At 41.7% G+C, this 14981-nt stretch overlaps 1 long non-coding RNA gene across 1 annotated transcript; it reads left to right on the top strand.

The window, feature by feature from the left end:
• The first annotated feature begins 6412 nt into the window (after nucleotides 1-6412).
• On the top strand, nucleotides 6413-13946 carry LOC138757903 (uncharacterized). The gene is made up of 2 exons (XR_011353961.1): nucleotides 6413-10221; nucleotides 11725-13946. It is a non-coding gene; the product is annotated as an uncharacterized lncRNA (long non-coding RNA).
• Nucleotides 13947-14981: the final 1035 nt, after the last annotated feature.

The following is a 14981-nucleotide window of genomic DNA, read 5'->3' as shown; positions in this document are numbered from 1 at the left end:
GCAACTCAGAGAGGGGGGGACACTTGGGGTTAAGGGAATTTTAGACATGGGAGTTGTTGAAGTATTTTATGTTTTAGAAGTGTTGTCATACATTGAGTTCAAAAAGGGAAAACTGAGAAATGAAAATGGGGAAAAGGGGAAAGGTAGTGGTGAGGAAGCAGAAATGAGGTGTAAACAGAGTAGGAGATGGCCATGTTGAACTATATGACTATAAATGTTAATGGAATACATAACCAAATCAAAAGGAAAAGGCTATTAAATTTACTGAAAAAAAGAAAAAATAGATATAGCATTCATGCAGGAAACGCATCTAACTGAAGTGGAACATAATTAATTAAGGAGAGACTGGGTGAGGCACATAACGGCAGCATTATATAATTCAAAAGCCAGAGGTGTAGCTATATTAATCAATAAAAATGTACCAATCTAAATAGAGGAGGAAATAATAGATCCAGCAGGGAGGTATGTAATGATAAAGTATCAGATATATTCAGAATTCTGGAATTTGGTCAATATATATGCACCTAATGAATAGGATCAAAGATTTATGCAAGATATTGTTTTGAAGATTGTAGATACGCAGGGGTATATATTGATAGGAGGGGATTTTAACCTTAATTTGGACCAAAGGTGGATAAAACTAGACAAAAAACTAGCAAAAAGAACAAAGTAGCCAAATGTATGGTTAAATAAATGCAGGAAATGCAACTTTTGGATATATGGAGGAGGCAACACCGAAAGGAGAAGGAATACTCATATTATTCGAGTAGACATAAAACATACTCAAGGATTGACCTGTTCCTGTTGTCAGCCCATATCTAAGGGAGAGTTAGGAAAATGGAATATAAAGGTAGATTGTTATCTGATCTAATAACCCCTGTTATTAGTAATAGAACTGGAGGACATTCCACCAAGAACATAGAGATGGGGATTAAACTCCATGCTACTTTAAAGACAGGAATTTAGAGAATTTATTGAATGCCAAATTAAAATGTACTTTCAAATAAATACAGAATCAGTGAAAGACAGATTTATATTATAGGATGCAATGAAAGCCTTCATTAGAGGGCAGATAATAAGTTATGTAACTAAGATGAAAAAGGACTACAATCAGGAAATAGAACAGCTGGAAAGGGAAATAGTAAGTACAGAAAAAGAACGAGCAACAAGGAAAGATACAACAAAAAGAATTGGCGGAGAAAAAAATAAAATACGAAACATTACAAACGTATAAGATGGAGAAGAACATATGAAAATAATGCAGAAGTATTACGAGCTTGAGGAAAAATCCCACAAAATACTAGCCTGGCAACTTAAAGCAGAACAAGCTAAAAGAACTGTTTTAGCATCAAGGAAAAAGGACAAACAAATTACATATAACCCAACAGAGATCAATGAAAACTTTAAGGAATTCTATGAACAATTATACCGAATTGAGAATGAAGAGAAAGAAGACAAAATAGATGAGTTTTTAGCTAAAATTGAACTATCGAAATTGCAGGAAGAGGAGCAAACCAAATTGCTAAAACCATTTAAAATAGAGGAAATACAGAATATATTTAAAAAGCTACCGAACAATAAAATGCCTGGAGAGGATGGACTCCCAATAGAATTCTATAAAACATTTAACGAGTTATTAATTCCTCTTCTCCTGGAAGTAAATAACCAAATAGAAGAAACACAAAACTTGCCAGATTCATTTAAAACAGCAATAAATACAGTAATACCAAAGACGGGGAAAGATCCACTAATACCAGCATCATATAGAACAATATCTCTACTTAATTCAGTTTATAAGATAATAGCAAAAGTATTAGCAAACAGATTGGCCAACTGTGTACCAAAAATAATAAAACAAGATCAAACTGGATTTATTAAGAAAAGATGAACAACGGACAATGTCTGTAAGTTCATCAACTTAATCCATACAGTCCAAGGAAATAAGATACCAACAGTGGCTGTTGCTTTAGATGCAGAGAAAGCCTTTGACAGGGTAGAATGGAATTATTTATTCAAAGCATTACAGAGGTTCAACCTACCAGAAAAATATATTAATTGGATTAAAGCATTATATAAGGGACCATTGTCGAAGGTGACAGTAAATGGATATGTATTGAACCAATTTAAATTAAGTAGGTCAACTACACAGGGATGTCCACTATCTCCCTCACTGTTTGCTTTACCAATAGAGCCATTGGCAGAACTGATAAGAACAGAAAATAAAATAAAATGGATAAAAATAAAGGAGGAGTATAAAACCAGTTTATTTGCAGATGACATCATAATATACTTAACAGAACCAGAAATATCAATAAAAGAACTACATAAGAAATTGAAGGAATATGGAGAAATATTGGGGTACAAGATCAATGCAAATAAAACTGAAGCGATGCCAATGAATAATGCGATTACACAGAGTTTAAAAAAGAATCACCATTTAAATGGCAAACACAAGCAATCCAATACCTAGGTATTAGGCCACCTATACAAATTAAATTATCAGCCACTAATGAAGAAATTACAGGATGACTTAGAACATTGAAAAGAATTGTCACTAACATTAATAGGAAGGGTAAATTGCAATAAAATGAATGTCTTCCCAAGGATACAATACCTATTTCAATCGCTACCAATTCCCTTAACAGAGAAATTCTTCAGTGAACTAAAAATAATAAAGAAATTCTTAAGGAAATGGGGGAAACCGAGGATAGTGCTAGATAAATTAACAGAATGGTACAAACAAGGTGGTTTGCAGCTACCAAACTTTAAAAATTATTATAGAGCAACACAATTAAGGTATCTATCAGATTTTTATCAAACAAGGGAAAAACCAGATTGGACCAAGATAGAGCTAGATAAAATAGGGAACAATTTACCAGAACATAAAGTATATATGGGATAAGAAACTAGTGCAATATAGAAGTTCACCATTACTACACCATTTACTCAACATATGGAAGAAGATTCATGTAGAAAGGAAAAAACAAATTACCAACTACCAAAATTATTACTGATGCAAAATCAACTAATCTCTTTCACAATAGACAACCTTTTCTTTAGAGAATGGGAGAGAAAAGGAATTAAAAGAATAGAAAATTGTTTTTTGGGAAATAATTTATTATCATTTGAACAAATGAAGTACAAATATGGAATAACTCACGGTACAAAGTTTGCATACCACCAACTGAAAACCTACTTAAAGGTCAAATTGGGAAGAGACTGAGTTTACCAGAAGGAAGCAGCTTTGAATATGTGATTACAGACACAATGATAATTAAAAGATTTATAACAAACATGTACATCAAGCTGCAAGAGAAGGAAAATGATGAAATAAGCTATAAACCCAAGCAAAAGTGGGAAAAAGATCTAAACACAAAGATAAAGAATGAAATATGGAAAATTTATCCTCCGGAACTATGAAAAATATAATAAACACGAGGTTATGCATGATACAATATAATTGGTTACACAGGCTACATATCATGCCCCAAAAGTTAAATAAATGGGATCCAACATTATCAGATAGATGTTTTCGCTGTAAGAAGGAAACGGGAACAACAGTACATGCAATTTGGGCATGTGAGAAAGTGAAAAAGTTTTGGGAAGATCTAAATCAGGTAGTAAATAAAATCACAAAAAGCAACATACCAAAAAATCCAAAGATCTTTCTTCTAAGTAATATAAGAAGTAAAGAATTAGGCCTCAAACTGGATGAAATGCAAAAAAGATTTATTATGATAGCCTTAGCTGTAGCAAAAAAATGTATAATGTCAACTTGGAAATCAGAAGAGAGCCTGAGAGTACATCAATGGTACATGGAAATTAATAAATATATTCCATTGGAAAAAATAACATATAATTTAAAAAATAAAGTCACATTATTTGAACAAATTTGGGAACCGTACATGGAACACAACAGAGAGGACCTACCGCAGACCTACACCCCCTAAAATGATAGAATGAGAAGAAGACGAAATGACCTGATCCAATATGTAAAAGTAGATGACACAATTATCTTGTTTATTTTCATTGTGTGATGACATTGTTTAATGGGTTTATTGTATATGTTGAATGTTTAATAGGTTTGAAGGGGGGTGGAAAGGAGGGAGGGAAGGGAGGGAGGGAAAGAGGAGAAAATGCCACTGTGTATATTCAAGAGTGATATGTTTGCGTGTATTTTGATTGATATGGTTCATAGTGTGAAAAATTTTAAAAAATTAAAAAACAACAACTACCTGGACCAGGGACTCATTTAAGGACTCTTTCTTTGCATTTTATTGTTTTTTGTTCTCTCTGTATTGCAGAGTCTGTTTACACTTCTTTATTAATTTACATGTGAACATTGTGTACAGTTTATTTGCGCTACCAATAAGTGGTAATTCTGCCTCTCCTGAATGAAAAAGAATCTTAGGGTTGTATCTGATGTCATGTATGTACTCTGACAATAAATCTGAAATCTGAGTGTAATTGAAGCTGCTTTAATTCAGGATTTTGAGAAAAATCCTGATATTTGCCTTGAAGACAGCAAAACAGATTTGCAGTCAGGTAATGAGCCCAGCCATCACTCATTCCCAGCGAATAGAGTGAAATGTGAAAGACATTGTGAATGTAGTAAAAACACAATGTTGGAGAAATGCAATAGGATCACACAGAAAACTTTATACAGTAAAGATAAAGATTGAAGGAAACAAGGGATTACAGATGGAGAGCAGTGAGTGAGACTCTCACAGAATTCCCTTTAGAGAGAGAATTTCTTCAGTGTAAGTATCCCTTGAAGAGATTTCTCAGTTTTTCATCTGAATAGAATGAATCACAAATGACTGTAAGGTAGCAGTGCCAACTGTTAAATCAACATGCCACACATCTGGAAGATAATGAGTTACTTAATTGGGAATGGACACCTTAACCACAGCACTAATCAATTTTCCAAAATAATTCACAGTTCACTTGTTGTGGTACAGACTGGAAGGACATTTTCCAAGATCTAATGGTTCAGAGCAGGCACACCCATAGAACCATAGATCACTGCAGCACAGAAACAGGCTATTCGGTCCATCTTGTGTGTGCCAATCCATTATTCTGCCTAGTCACTAATGACCGGAACCCATAATCCTCTCATCCACATACTTAACAAAAATTTTCCTTCAATGCCAAAATAGAAGCCACATTCACCACTTCAGCTCTCAGCTCGTTCCATATTCCCACCCTCTCTGCATGAAGAAGTCCCCCCAATATTCCCTTTCAACATTTCACATTTGAGATTTCATCATCCCCTGAAATGCCTTGAAGTTACAGGCAGTTCTAGTGATCTAAGCACCTTCCGGGGGATCGATCAAGAGAGGTTGCATATAGAAAGCACAAAAAAACTGAGTTTCAAAATCACCTTGGCTAAGATTGATGCTGAGTGATGGATAATTGGGCAATAATTTATAAAGGCTCCTCGAGTAAAGACATCACAATCACAGGCCGCTGTTAAGCTACAGTGAAATGGAGCATTAAGAGGTCCCTTGCTGCAGCATTTAAGTCATATAGAAGATGTCAGCAGAACCCTGAATGTGACCAAACTTCAGTCACATTGAATCACACCATGATAGTCCTCATAGAGCATAGTACTCCTCAGTGTAAGGAATCAAAAGGAAATTGAAGAGGAAAAGGATTTCTTAATCAAATAATTATCCGCTTTAAGGTGAGCAAGACGTCATTGTTTGTGACTGGGTGTTACGTGACAAGTTGTCACTTCCTCCATGTATTTCTGATCAAATATGCACCGCGGTTTCTGCACCATAATAAACTATGGCCCATTGGGTTCAGCTTCAGTTTCATTGTAATGTCTAGAATATACACAAACACCTTTAATTTGACTGCCCTGTAAAGGGAAACAAAGAGTCATCAAGTAATCCTATATCGTTATTAAAACAAGAAGGGGAAGCGCAAGAAGAGTCCCTTCAGATGCATTGAGTGAGTATGGATCTCGCCACCTTCTCTGATGTAAGCCTTGTAATCTCTGTATCCACTCATCTTATTGTTCAGTGGTGAACCTGAGTTCAAAGTGCTATATCCAGATAGCACCTCCTCATCACCTGGTTCTGGATCCATCAATCATTAGGATGCTGTCTTCACCTGAGATCTGGAGGCTGGCTCATTATTGCACCTACAATAATCCTGGATGGGTCCTGGTACCAAGCAACCAGTGTCCATCAACCTGTGGCCTGTTATGAAACCTCCGAATGCTGAGCCCAAGATGGAGCTCAACCATAGCATGTAGTGCTGGACACAGCAAAGAAAGACTCAGCCACCAAATTGAAAGCCATAATGACTTCTTTTATTCAAATTCAGCGCGCGGCCTTTTAAGGGCAGCATGAGCTCAGTCACCTTGTGCATTGTGACATCATAATAACTGCCCCAGGTGCGCCCTGGGCAGGAGATGAGGCAGGGAGAAACACTGACAGACCATCTTCCCATGGCTGCCCTGCCACGTGGCATTACATGCGGGGCCGGTTTGCCATGAGAGAGTGCACCACCACACAACCCCCACCCAGAACTGGCTATGCGTCCTGCCAGTATTTGGGCATGGCCATGATAGGTCTAAGTGCACCACCTCAAATAGTCCACGATGAAAAGTTAATCTTTACCCCCTATGTCCAAAGTGAAAGTCCTGCCGGACCACTGGAGGACATTTTATGGTCCTTAATACCTGTGTTGTAAAGGTGCTGTATGTGGGCCGCGCCAAACAAATACGATTTCCGTTGAGTCCAGCTCTTTGGAACGATGTATCAGCCAGAAGCCATGATGCAAGGTAGGCGGGGGGGCTAGCGAGGATAGCTTATTTCGGAGATCTGCCAAAAGATTCGCGTGCTCGGACGTGACATTGGGCTCCAAGCCAAAGAACTCACCAGACAGAGAGAGCGGCATGCCATAGACTAGTTCTGCAGAAGACGCCTATAGGTCCTCCTTGGGTGCTGTTCTGACGCTGAGGAGGACCCAAGGCAGTTCTTCTGCCCAGCCTGGGCCGATAAGGCAAGTCATGAGGGCAGATTTCATATGATGATGAAACCTCTCCACCAAACCAGGTGGTAGGCTGTGGTGTGGTGGAGTTTAACCCCCAGGAGGTTCGCCAGCTGAGCCCAGAGCACAGAGGTAAAATGAGTGCCCCTGTCACTGGTGATATGTGCTGGGACTCCGAACCTAGTGATCCAATGACTGACTAGGTTCCTGGCGGACGTCTCTGTGAAAGCCTCTTTGATGGGAACGGCCTCAGGCCATCACATGGTCCGATCGACTATTGTGAGAAAGTAGCGTGTTTCTCTGGACACTGGCAGGGAACCTATGATGTCAACGTGGATGTGGTGAAATCTCTGCACTGCCGGGTAAAATTGCTGGATTGGGGCCTGCATATGCCGGTGAATCTTGGAGGCCTGGCACCTGGTGCCGTTCCTCACCATCTCGGCCACTTCCTTTTTGAGCCTGTGCCACACAAACTGCTCTGCCACCATTTGCACTGAGGTCTTCACCAAGCTTAGTCATGGACTAAGCTGAAAACCCTCGACCTCCACTGCAGTGGGACTGCCGGGCTCGGCAAGCTGGTGGAGACATTGCAGAGCAGCATGTTCAGGCTGTTGGGCAACTGAATGTCCTGGAACTTGAGGCCAAAGATGGCAGTCTGGAGAGCCTGCGTCTCTGTGCCCAGCTTCTGGGCCTGTGCCAACTGTGTGTAGTCAAGGCCAGGGGCGAGAGTGTTGATCGCCAGATGAGAGAGTGCATCCGCCATGACGTTGTCTTTGCCTGCCCTGTGCCGAATGTCTGTGGTGAACTCCGACATGTAGGAGAGGTGGCGTTGCTGGCAAGCTGACCATGGATCTTTGGCCATCACAAGTGCCTGTGTGAGGGGCTTGTAGTCCATGAACACCGTGAAGGGCTTGCCCTCCAGTAAGTGTCAAAAGTGCCGGATGGCCAGGTACAGCGCCAGGAGCTTCCGGTCAAAAGTGCTGTACTTGAGCTCTGGCAGGCGCAGCTTTTTGCTAAAGAAGGCCAACAAGCGCCACTGTCTGTTGAACCATTGCTCGAGTACGCCCCCTACCACTGTGGCTGAGGAGTCCTTCGAGAGCGCCGTGTGTGCCTCCAGGCATGGGTGCACCAATAGAGTTGCATTGATGAGGGCCTCCTTTGTTGCGGCAAAAGTGGTCTCTGCCTCCTCCGACCATGTCAGGATTTTCTCCTTAGTGATGATCAACACAAACAGCAGTCGCATGGTGTGGACAGTGCCAGAGATGAACCAATGATAAAAATTCACCATCCCTACGAACTCCTGCAGGCCCTTGAGAGTGGTTGGCTTGGGGAACCGCTGGACGGTCGCGACCTTCTCTGGCGCCAGGCAGCACCTGCTGCCAAGATGGTGTGCCCCAGGAACTGCAGCGTCTGCTTGCCGAACTGATACTTGGCCACATTGACCGTGAAGCCAAACTCCGCCAGTTGGGCAAACAGGGTACGGAAGTGGGCCTTGTGCTCTTCGTGGTTGCAGCTGGCAATAAGGATATCGTCCAGGTAGATAAACATGAAGTCTAAGTACCTACCCACTGCGTCCATGAGGTGCTGAAAAGTCTGGGCCACATTCTTGAGGCCGAAAGGCATATGTAGGAATTCAAAGAGGCCAAAGGGGGTGATGATCGTCGTCTTGCTGATGTCCTCGGGGTGGATCGGGATTTGATGATACCCCCTCACCAGATCAACCTTGGAGAAGACTTGCATGCTGTGGAGATTGGCTGAGAAGTCTTGAATTGTGGAACCGGGTACCTGTCCAGTGTGGTCGCATCATTCAAACACCGGTAATCGCTGCAGGGTCTCCAGCCCCCAGAGGATTTGGGGACCATGTGTACAGGGAATGCCCAGGCGCTGTCCAAGCAACAGATGATCCCCAACTCCTGCAGCCAGGAAAACTCCTCCTTTACCAGCTGCAGCTTCTCAGGTGGAAGTCATCTTGGCTTGGCATGTGTGGAGATATGGTGATATACCCCATGCTGGGGTACGGTGGCGCTAGGTTGTAGGATGGTGAGGAACTCCTGGAGTATGTTTGAATACTCATCACTGGAAGTGGCGATGGCGGCGATCTCCGGCCTGGAGGCGTTCGTGGCATCCAGGTGCACCGAATGGAAGGTGTGAGCGTTGACCAGCCTCTTGCCTTTCATGTCGACCAAAAGTCCATGTGCCCTCAGGAAATTGACCCCTCACAATGCAGTACCCACTGAGGCTAACACAAACTTCCAGTGGAATTTCTCTATCCCAATCTGTATCTGCGCCCTGTGGGTACCGAAGGTCTTGATGGCAGAACAGTTGGCTGCCTGCAGAGTGGGACCATGAGATCGGGTATGTGTCTCAAGGGCGGTGGGGGGCAGGACACTCAGCTCTGCTCCTGTGTCCACTATAAAACGTCGGCCAGTGGACTTGTCGATAACGTGAAGGAGGCTGTCCATGTGGCCAGCTGTCGCAGCCATTAACGGTGACTGGCTGGTGTGTGGTACCAAGCCCGTCGAGGTGCAGGAGCCTGGAGGGATGCTGCTGAGAGGAGAGCCCGAAAATGTCAAGGAGCAGGTTCTTGAGGGCAGGATATATATCCTCGGCCAGTGGGTTGTATATTAGTTCATCCATCCTGGCTGCCAGAGATCATCTGGGCTCAACGGGGTCACCAATGTAGTGCTGGACACAGCCAAGAAAGACTCAGCCACCATATTGAAAGCTGTTAATGACTGTTTTTATTCAAATTCAGTGCACGCCCTTTTAAGGGCAGCATGAGCTCAGTCACCTCGTGCATTGTGACATCATAATCGCTGCCCCAGGCGCACACTAGGCAGGAGAATTGAGGCAGGGAGAAAACCCTGAGAGCGCAATCTTCCCATGTCTGCCCCGCCATGTGGCGTTACACGCGGGGCCGTTCACCATGTGAGAGTGCGCCACCACAAGCAGCCATATTTAGCTGCTTGTGCTTGGTACTACATCCTGGAAAGACAAACTGAAGCCTCCTGGACCACAGTTTTCCAACAGCTCAGCTCCTGCTAACCCTGTCCTGTTACTATGGAATTTCTCTATAGACGTCATCTGAAGCAGGGTGGGGACGTGTTCTCTTGCACTGATAGCCTGATTTGATCCTCTGCTTCCCCAGCACCCATGACCCTCAACCCCTGGATACTGATGGCTCAAGGACATTCAAGGATTTCAATAGGAAAACAGGTGATTAATCCTGTATTGGTGTCTTTTTTTCAGGACGACCAGGCAATAGGACCTTGGGGAAGATCGTGGAAAGGCTGCACCCCCCACCTTCCCCTGTGCCCTTAACAGCAGCAGCATCCCCAGCCTATGGAGTGAGCTTGAGTTTGACATTATGGATGAAACCACAGATCCTCCATCATTCTGCACCCACCCAACTAATAACTCTAATCACAATTACTGCCACATGATATATTGATAATATATCAGGACCAGAGCAGAATGTAAAACTTACAAACAGCAGCATGACTTCTCTGCCCTGCCACCTGAAACATTGCGGAATAGTCTGAAGGATATTTAATGTCTCCTTCCATGTGTAGATTTTAAAAAGCTTTCTCTGAGCCAATGTGGTCTGCCGACTGATACTGGGAGTTGACTTCTGTGGAGCATCTTTCCCTATTGCTTCTCATCAATGAGGGCTGGCAAATGTTAGACTTTCTTGCTGCATGGTTAAAGAGCTCTGATGCCTACTTGCCCTATGAAAATCTAGTACCCTCTCACTGACCCCTACAATCAATCACTGAGAGGCTGATCTCACTATTCCTGGCCAGATCACAGCCTGACCTTCCTCTCCCACCATTCTTCTGATACTTTCTACCATTGGTTATAATAACATTGTTAATAATAACAGTTGATGTTAAATAAAAATGTATTTTACTTAAATACTGTAATTGTATCATTGAAATATGAAAATGAAGTAGAATGAATGCAAATTCTTCTGTGGTACATAGTTAACTCTTTTTTTGCAGCTGATGTAAACGATTAACGTCTCTTTTGTGGTGCAGGCAGGGGAAATGATCCATAAATTTAAGTTGGGGAGAGGGTGGAAGTCCATGAAGGGGCACATCCAAATTTCAAGCTAGCATGTGTGCACTCATGCTTACTGTAACTTGTGAGAATGAATTTCAGCCTTGAATAAGGAAGGGAATACAGGTCATTATGAAAGACCTGTGGGAAGAAGAGCTGTGTTTTCATTGACTGAAAGAGTCCATTGTAGCAGGAGGCTTTCTCAGAGCACAATTTGAAAACAACAGTTCTTCACACTGACTGCTCTCTCCCACGTTTTCCTTGATGGAGTAAGTTGATGAAAGAAAAGAGAAGCCTGTCAATTATTTTGGTTCCAGACCATGTGCCACTATATTGTGGAGAATTCTCATTTTTAATAATTCATCCCCAAGTAATGGTTCTGCTTCTTTATCCATTGTGACTGCGTAATATTTCATGTGGATGGTATAACTTAATGTAGACTACATTTTTGCTTTGGAGCCTTCCACAGAATTCTTATTTAAACTGTGTAAATAATTTGATCTAAAAGCTGGACTGCATCATTATAATTATTATTCATTTTTATATTTAAGATAAAATTAAAATTGTTGCTTGACTGACAGACTGGACCCTGTATTATACATCTTATAAATGAATACCAAAGCACTTGTTAAGCTTTTGATTTATTCTCTGTATTCCCAGATTCCATGTCACAATCTTGGGGCTTATGTCAGGGTCACAGTAACTGGGCCCTCCAGCAGTGACCTTGATGGATGAGTCAGAGGAGAGAAAGGCAAGGAATCTTGACTGGGTCCTTGGACAAGCCCACCAGAAGGAGCATCACTCATTTCCCCATCATGAGTTCATAAGCTGCAAAATTCAGGAAAAATCCCCATTCCATGATGGATATCACTTTTTCCATCTTTAATAGATCATGCTTTTCGCAATGCGATTCATTTCTACCCTAAAAGGAGAATAAAACGGAAGTTCTCCTTTGACACAAGCAGCCAATTTGAAATTGGATCCTTCCTGTAGCAACCAAGGAAATACTAGTTAAACAGGGAAGTTTGTGATTGTAGTGAGATACACAAAAGTGCTGGAGAAACTCAACAGATCCTGCATTATCTACAGAATCAAAAGAATAAAACCAATGTATTGAGTCTTGATGCTTGATGGAGGATTCAGGCCTGAACGGTTGGTTATTTCACTTTGCTTCCCGTAGACGCTGCGTGACCTGCTGAGTATTTTTGTGGATTGCACAAAGAAATACCAGCATTAGGATATGCCATTTTCAGTCCTCAACCCCATCCCTTCTGTGCCAGTGGCCTGATCTGAGGAGCTATGTACTCCATCTAAACCTCAGTCCACCTCCAGAGGATAGAATTTTGCCTGTAATCTGCCACACCATAAATGAGACACAGATATAATTTTGAGGCCCGCCAGTAGTAAATGATACATCAAACCTTTGGTTGGCTTTGAGGATTTCCTGGAACCAATGTACAGTAGTCCTTTAGTTCTTTGAGGTAAGTCACAAGATAGCAATAACTATGATTAGTTTAGTGGAAAATGCTAATTAAATAAGTATACAGAAGTTTCTAATGATACAGCTTTAGTCGTATGCTTCAGCCACAGCTCTACTGCAGAGTAATCCCTTTGCAGATCTGCATCTACTTCCAATAATATGTGCAGCTTTGTTCTGCAAGGAGGTTGGAATGTGTTAACTGAAGTTCACCAATCCTGATGTGACTTGCTGTGCATAGAAATTATGTTTCGTTAAGTCCAGGATCTCTGCACAAGTGTCATCGGACACACATAACTGCTAAGTAATAAGGGGGTTGTATCTGTCAGTGTGCTTCATCATGAGGCTACATCATAAGACTCCAACTTAACAGGAATCCACAGCTTAGGGAATGACCTCTCAAATCCAACACACCAGGCCAGACCAGGACCCAAATGTAAATCTGTAGACACTACTAATCTCAATCAGAATTCTGTGGATTGAAGGAAGTTTTTGTCAAAATTATTTTACATTGGATACTTTAATTAACTTAAAATAGTGATTTAAGTCATTGTGATCTAACATGACCCCTGTACATATACACATTTTAAACATTTAATGTAGTTCTGGCCTCCCTGTCCTTACCAGAGGGTATATCCTATTTGCAGTGCTCATTTCAGGTTCCCACTTGCAAGTCATTTTAACTTCCTTCCCCATTCTCACATGACTTCTCTACTGCCAGGGTGAGGCCAAATGCAAATTGGAGGAACAACACATTACTTTTCTCCTGGGCAATCCACAACTCAATAGTGAATTTTACATATTTAGGTAAAAGCACGCTCTCCATTCCTTTTACCATCCTTCTAACCCACATCCTTCCACATACATCCTTCTTTCCAAACAAACCCTGAGCTTGCAGTTACCCCATTTCATTCCTCTTCCATCTGGTTTCATTTGTGTACCACCCACACACTCAACTCATACTGAGGGATTGGTGACTCGAGGCGAGGAACCCACGCAGGCTGTGGGCTGCTGGAGACTGCGATCAAGGGACCCACACTAGGCTGCAGACTGCTGGAGACTGGCTCGAAATTTGGTGTCAGAACTGGGATCCAAGAGGGTGCCGAGGGCGCTGAAAGGTTCCTAATTGTATTAGAGTTTCGGATCTGAAGCTCGGGTTGCTGATAGTTGGAATGGACTCTGTGTGGCTGCAGAGGCTGTGGGACCATTTGGGAGAATTCACAAGCACTCAATGTCTCTGGGGTGGGGGGATCTCTCTTTTGCTTCACTTTCTCTGACTGTAAGAGATGTTTCATGCAATTTCTGATGATGGTGAATCTGTCTGCTTTACAGCAAACAAAAGCAATTTTGTGTAATATGACACTGTTTTAATACATGTCAATAAATTTTATCTTGAATCTTGTAATTGCAAGTTAAGTATTTTCACCACTCAAAAGTAATTCTGAATTCATAATTGGATTTCATGTTGACTATCTTACAACAATATTCTTGCAATATTTTTCCCCTTACAAGAGAAAAGCTCTCCATGTGCCCACTCCTTCAAAATATCCATCATATTAAAAACGTAATACTGAGTCTCCTCTTGGCTCTATTTAACAAGGAGCAGGCTGGATCCTGCATGATCCACTGTAGCTTGAAGTGCCAATCAAAGTTTATTCAACAATACTTCATGCAAGTTAATTGTGTTGAAAATTTGTCCTTGCTTGCGTTATTTTTAAATGGTCAAGAAATGGGCAGCACAGTTGGCATAGAGGTTATCACAACACCTTTAGAGCACCAGTGAGCGGGAGCGGACAATGATTCAAATCCCGTGCTGTCTGTTTGTACGTTCTCCCCATGTCTGTGAGGGTTTTCTCTGGGGGCTCCAGTTTCCTCTCACCGTTTGAAACATACCGGGGTTGAAGGTTAAATGGGTGTAAATTGGGTGGCATGAGCTCATGTTACAAGCCCAGAGGACCCCAAAACCCAGCAGCAATAGGTATTCACTATGACAAATGGTTATTTAAACATAAGTTTCTTTTAATTATCTTTAAAAATAAAAATAAAGTCACACTTTAACTTATCTCAATTGACTTACTTAACCTAACTTAACCCCCTTCTAATTCTAAGCGCACATGTATGTAATGTGTGTGTAAGTTCAGAAAAGTTCTTTAGTTCACAGTCCAATCTCACTTCTTATTCCTCCAAGTTCACTGGTTGCAGGCAATTCTTATACTGTGCACAGAATTTAACATTTATAAAGTTCACCAAGCTTTGGTGCTTGAAAGGTAAATGGTTGCCGCTCAGGATGGTTCTTGTCAGTTTTCAGAGAGAGATTTATTGTTCCTTTTTAATCAGCCACTTCAGTGTCTTGCTGACAAAACTTGCCCCTTCAGGGTTCTCCAGATGAAAACTTCTTTCTTTCAGATCACTACAGAGTTCCTTTTTGTTTCTCTTATTT

This window comes from Narcine bancroftii, chromosome 3 (assembly GCF_036971445.1).
Source record: "Narcine bancroftii isolate sNarBan1 chromosome 3, sNarBan1.hap1, whole genome shotgun sequence".
NCBI classification, from domain to species: Eukaryota; Metazoa; Chordata; class Chondrichthyes; order Torpediniformes; family Narcinidae; genus Narcine; species Narcine bancroftii.
Note: the sequence above shows the minus strand (reverse complement) of the source record. Positions and strands in the feature narration are given on the sequence as shown.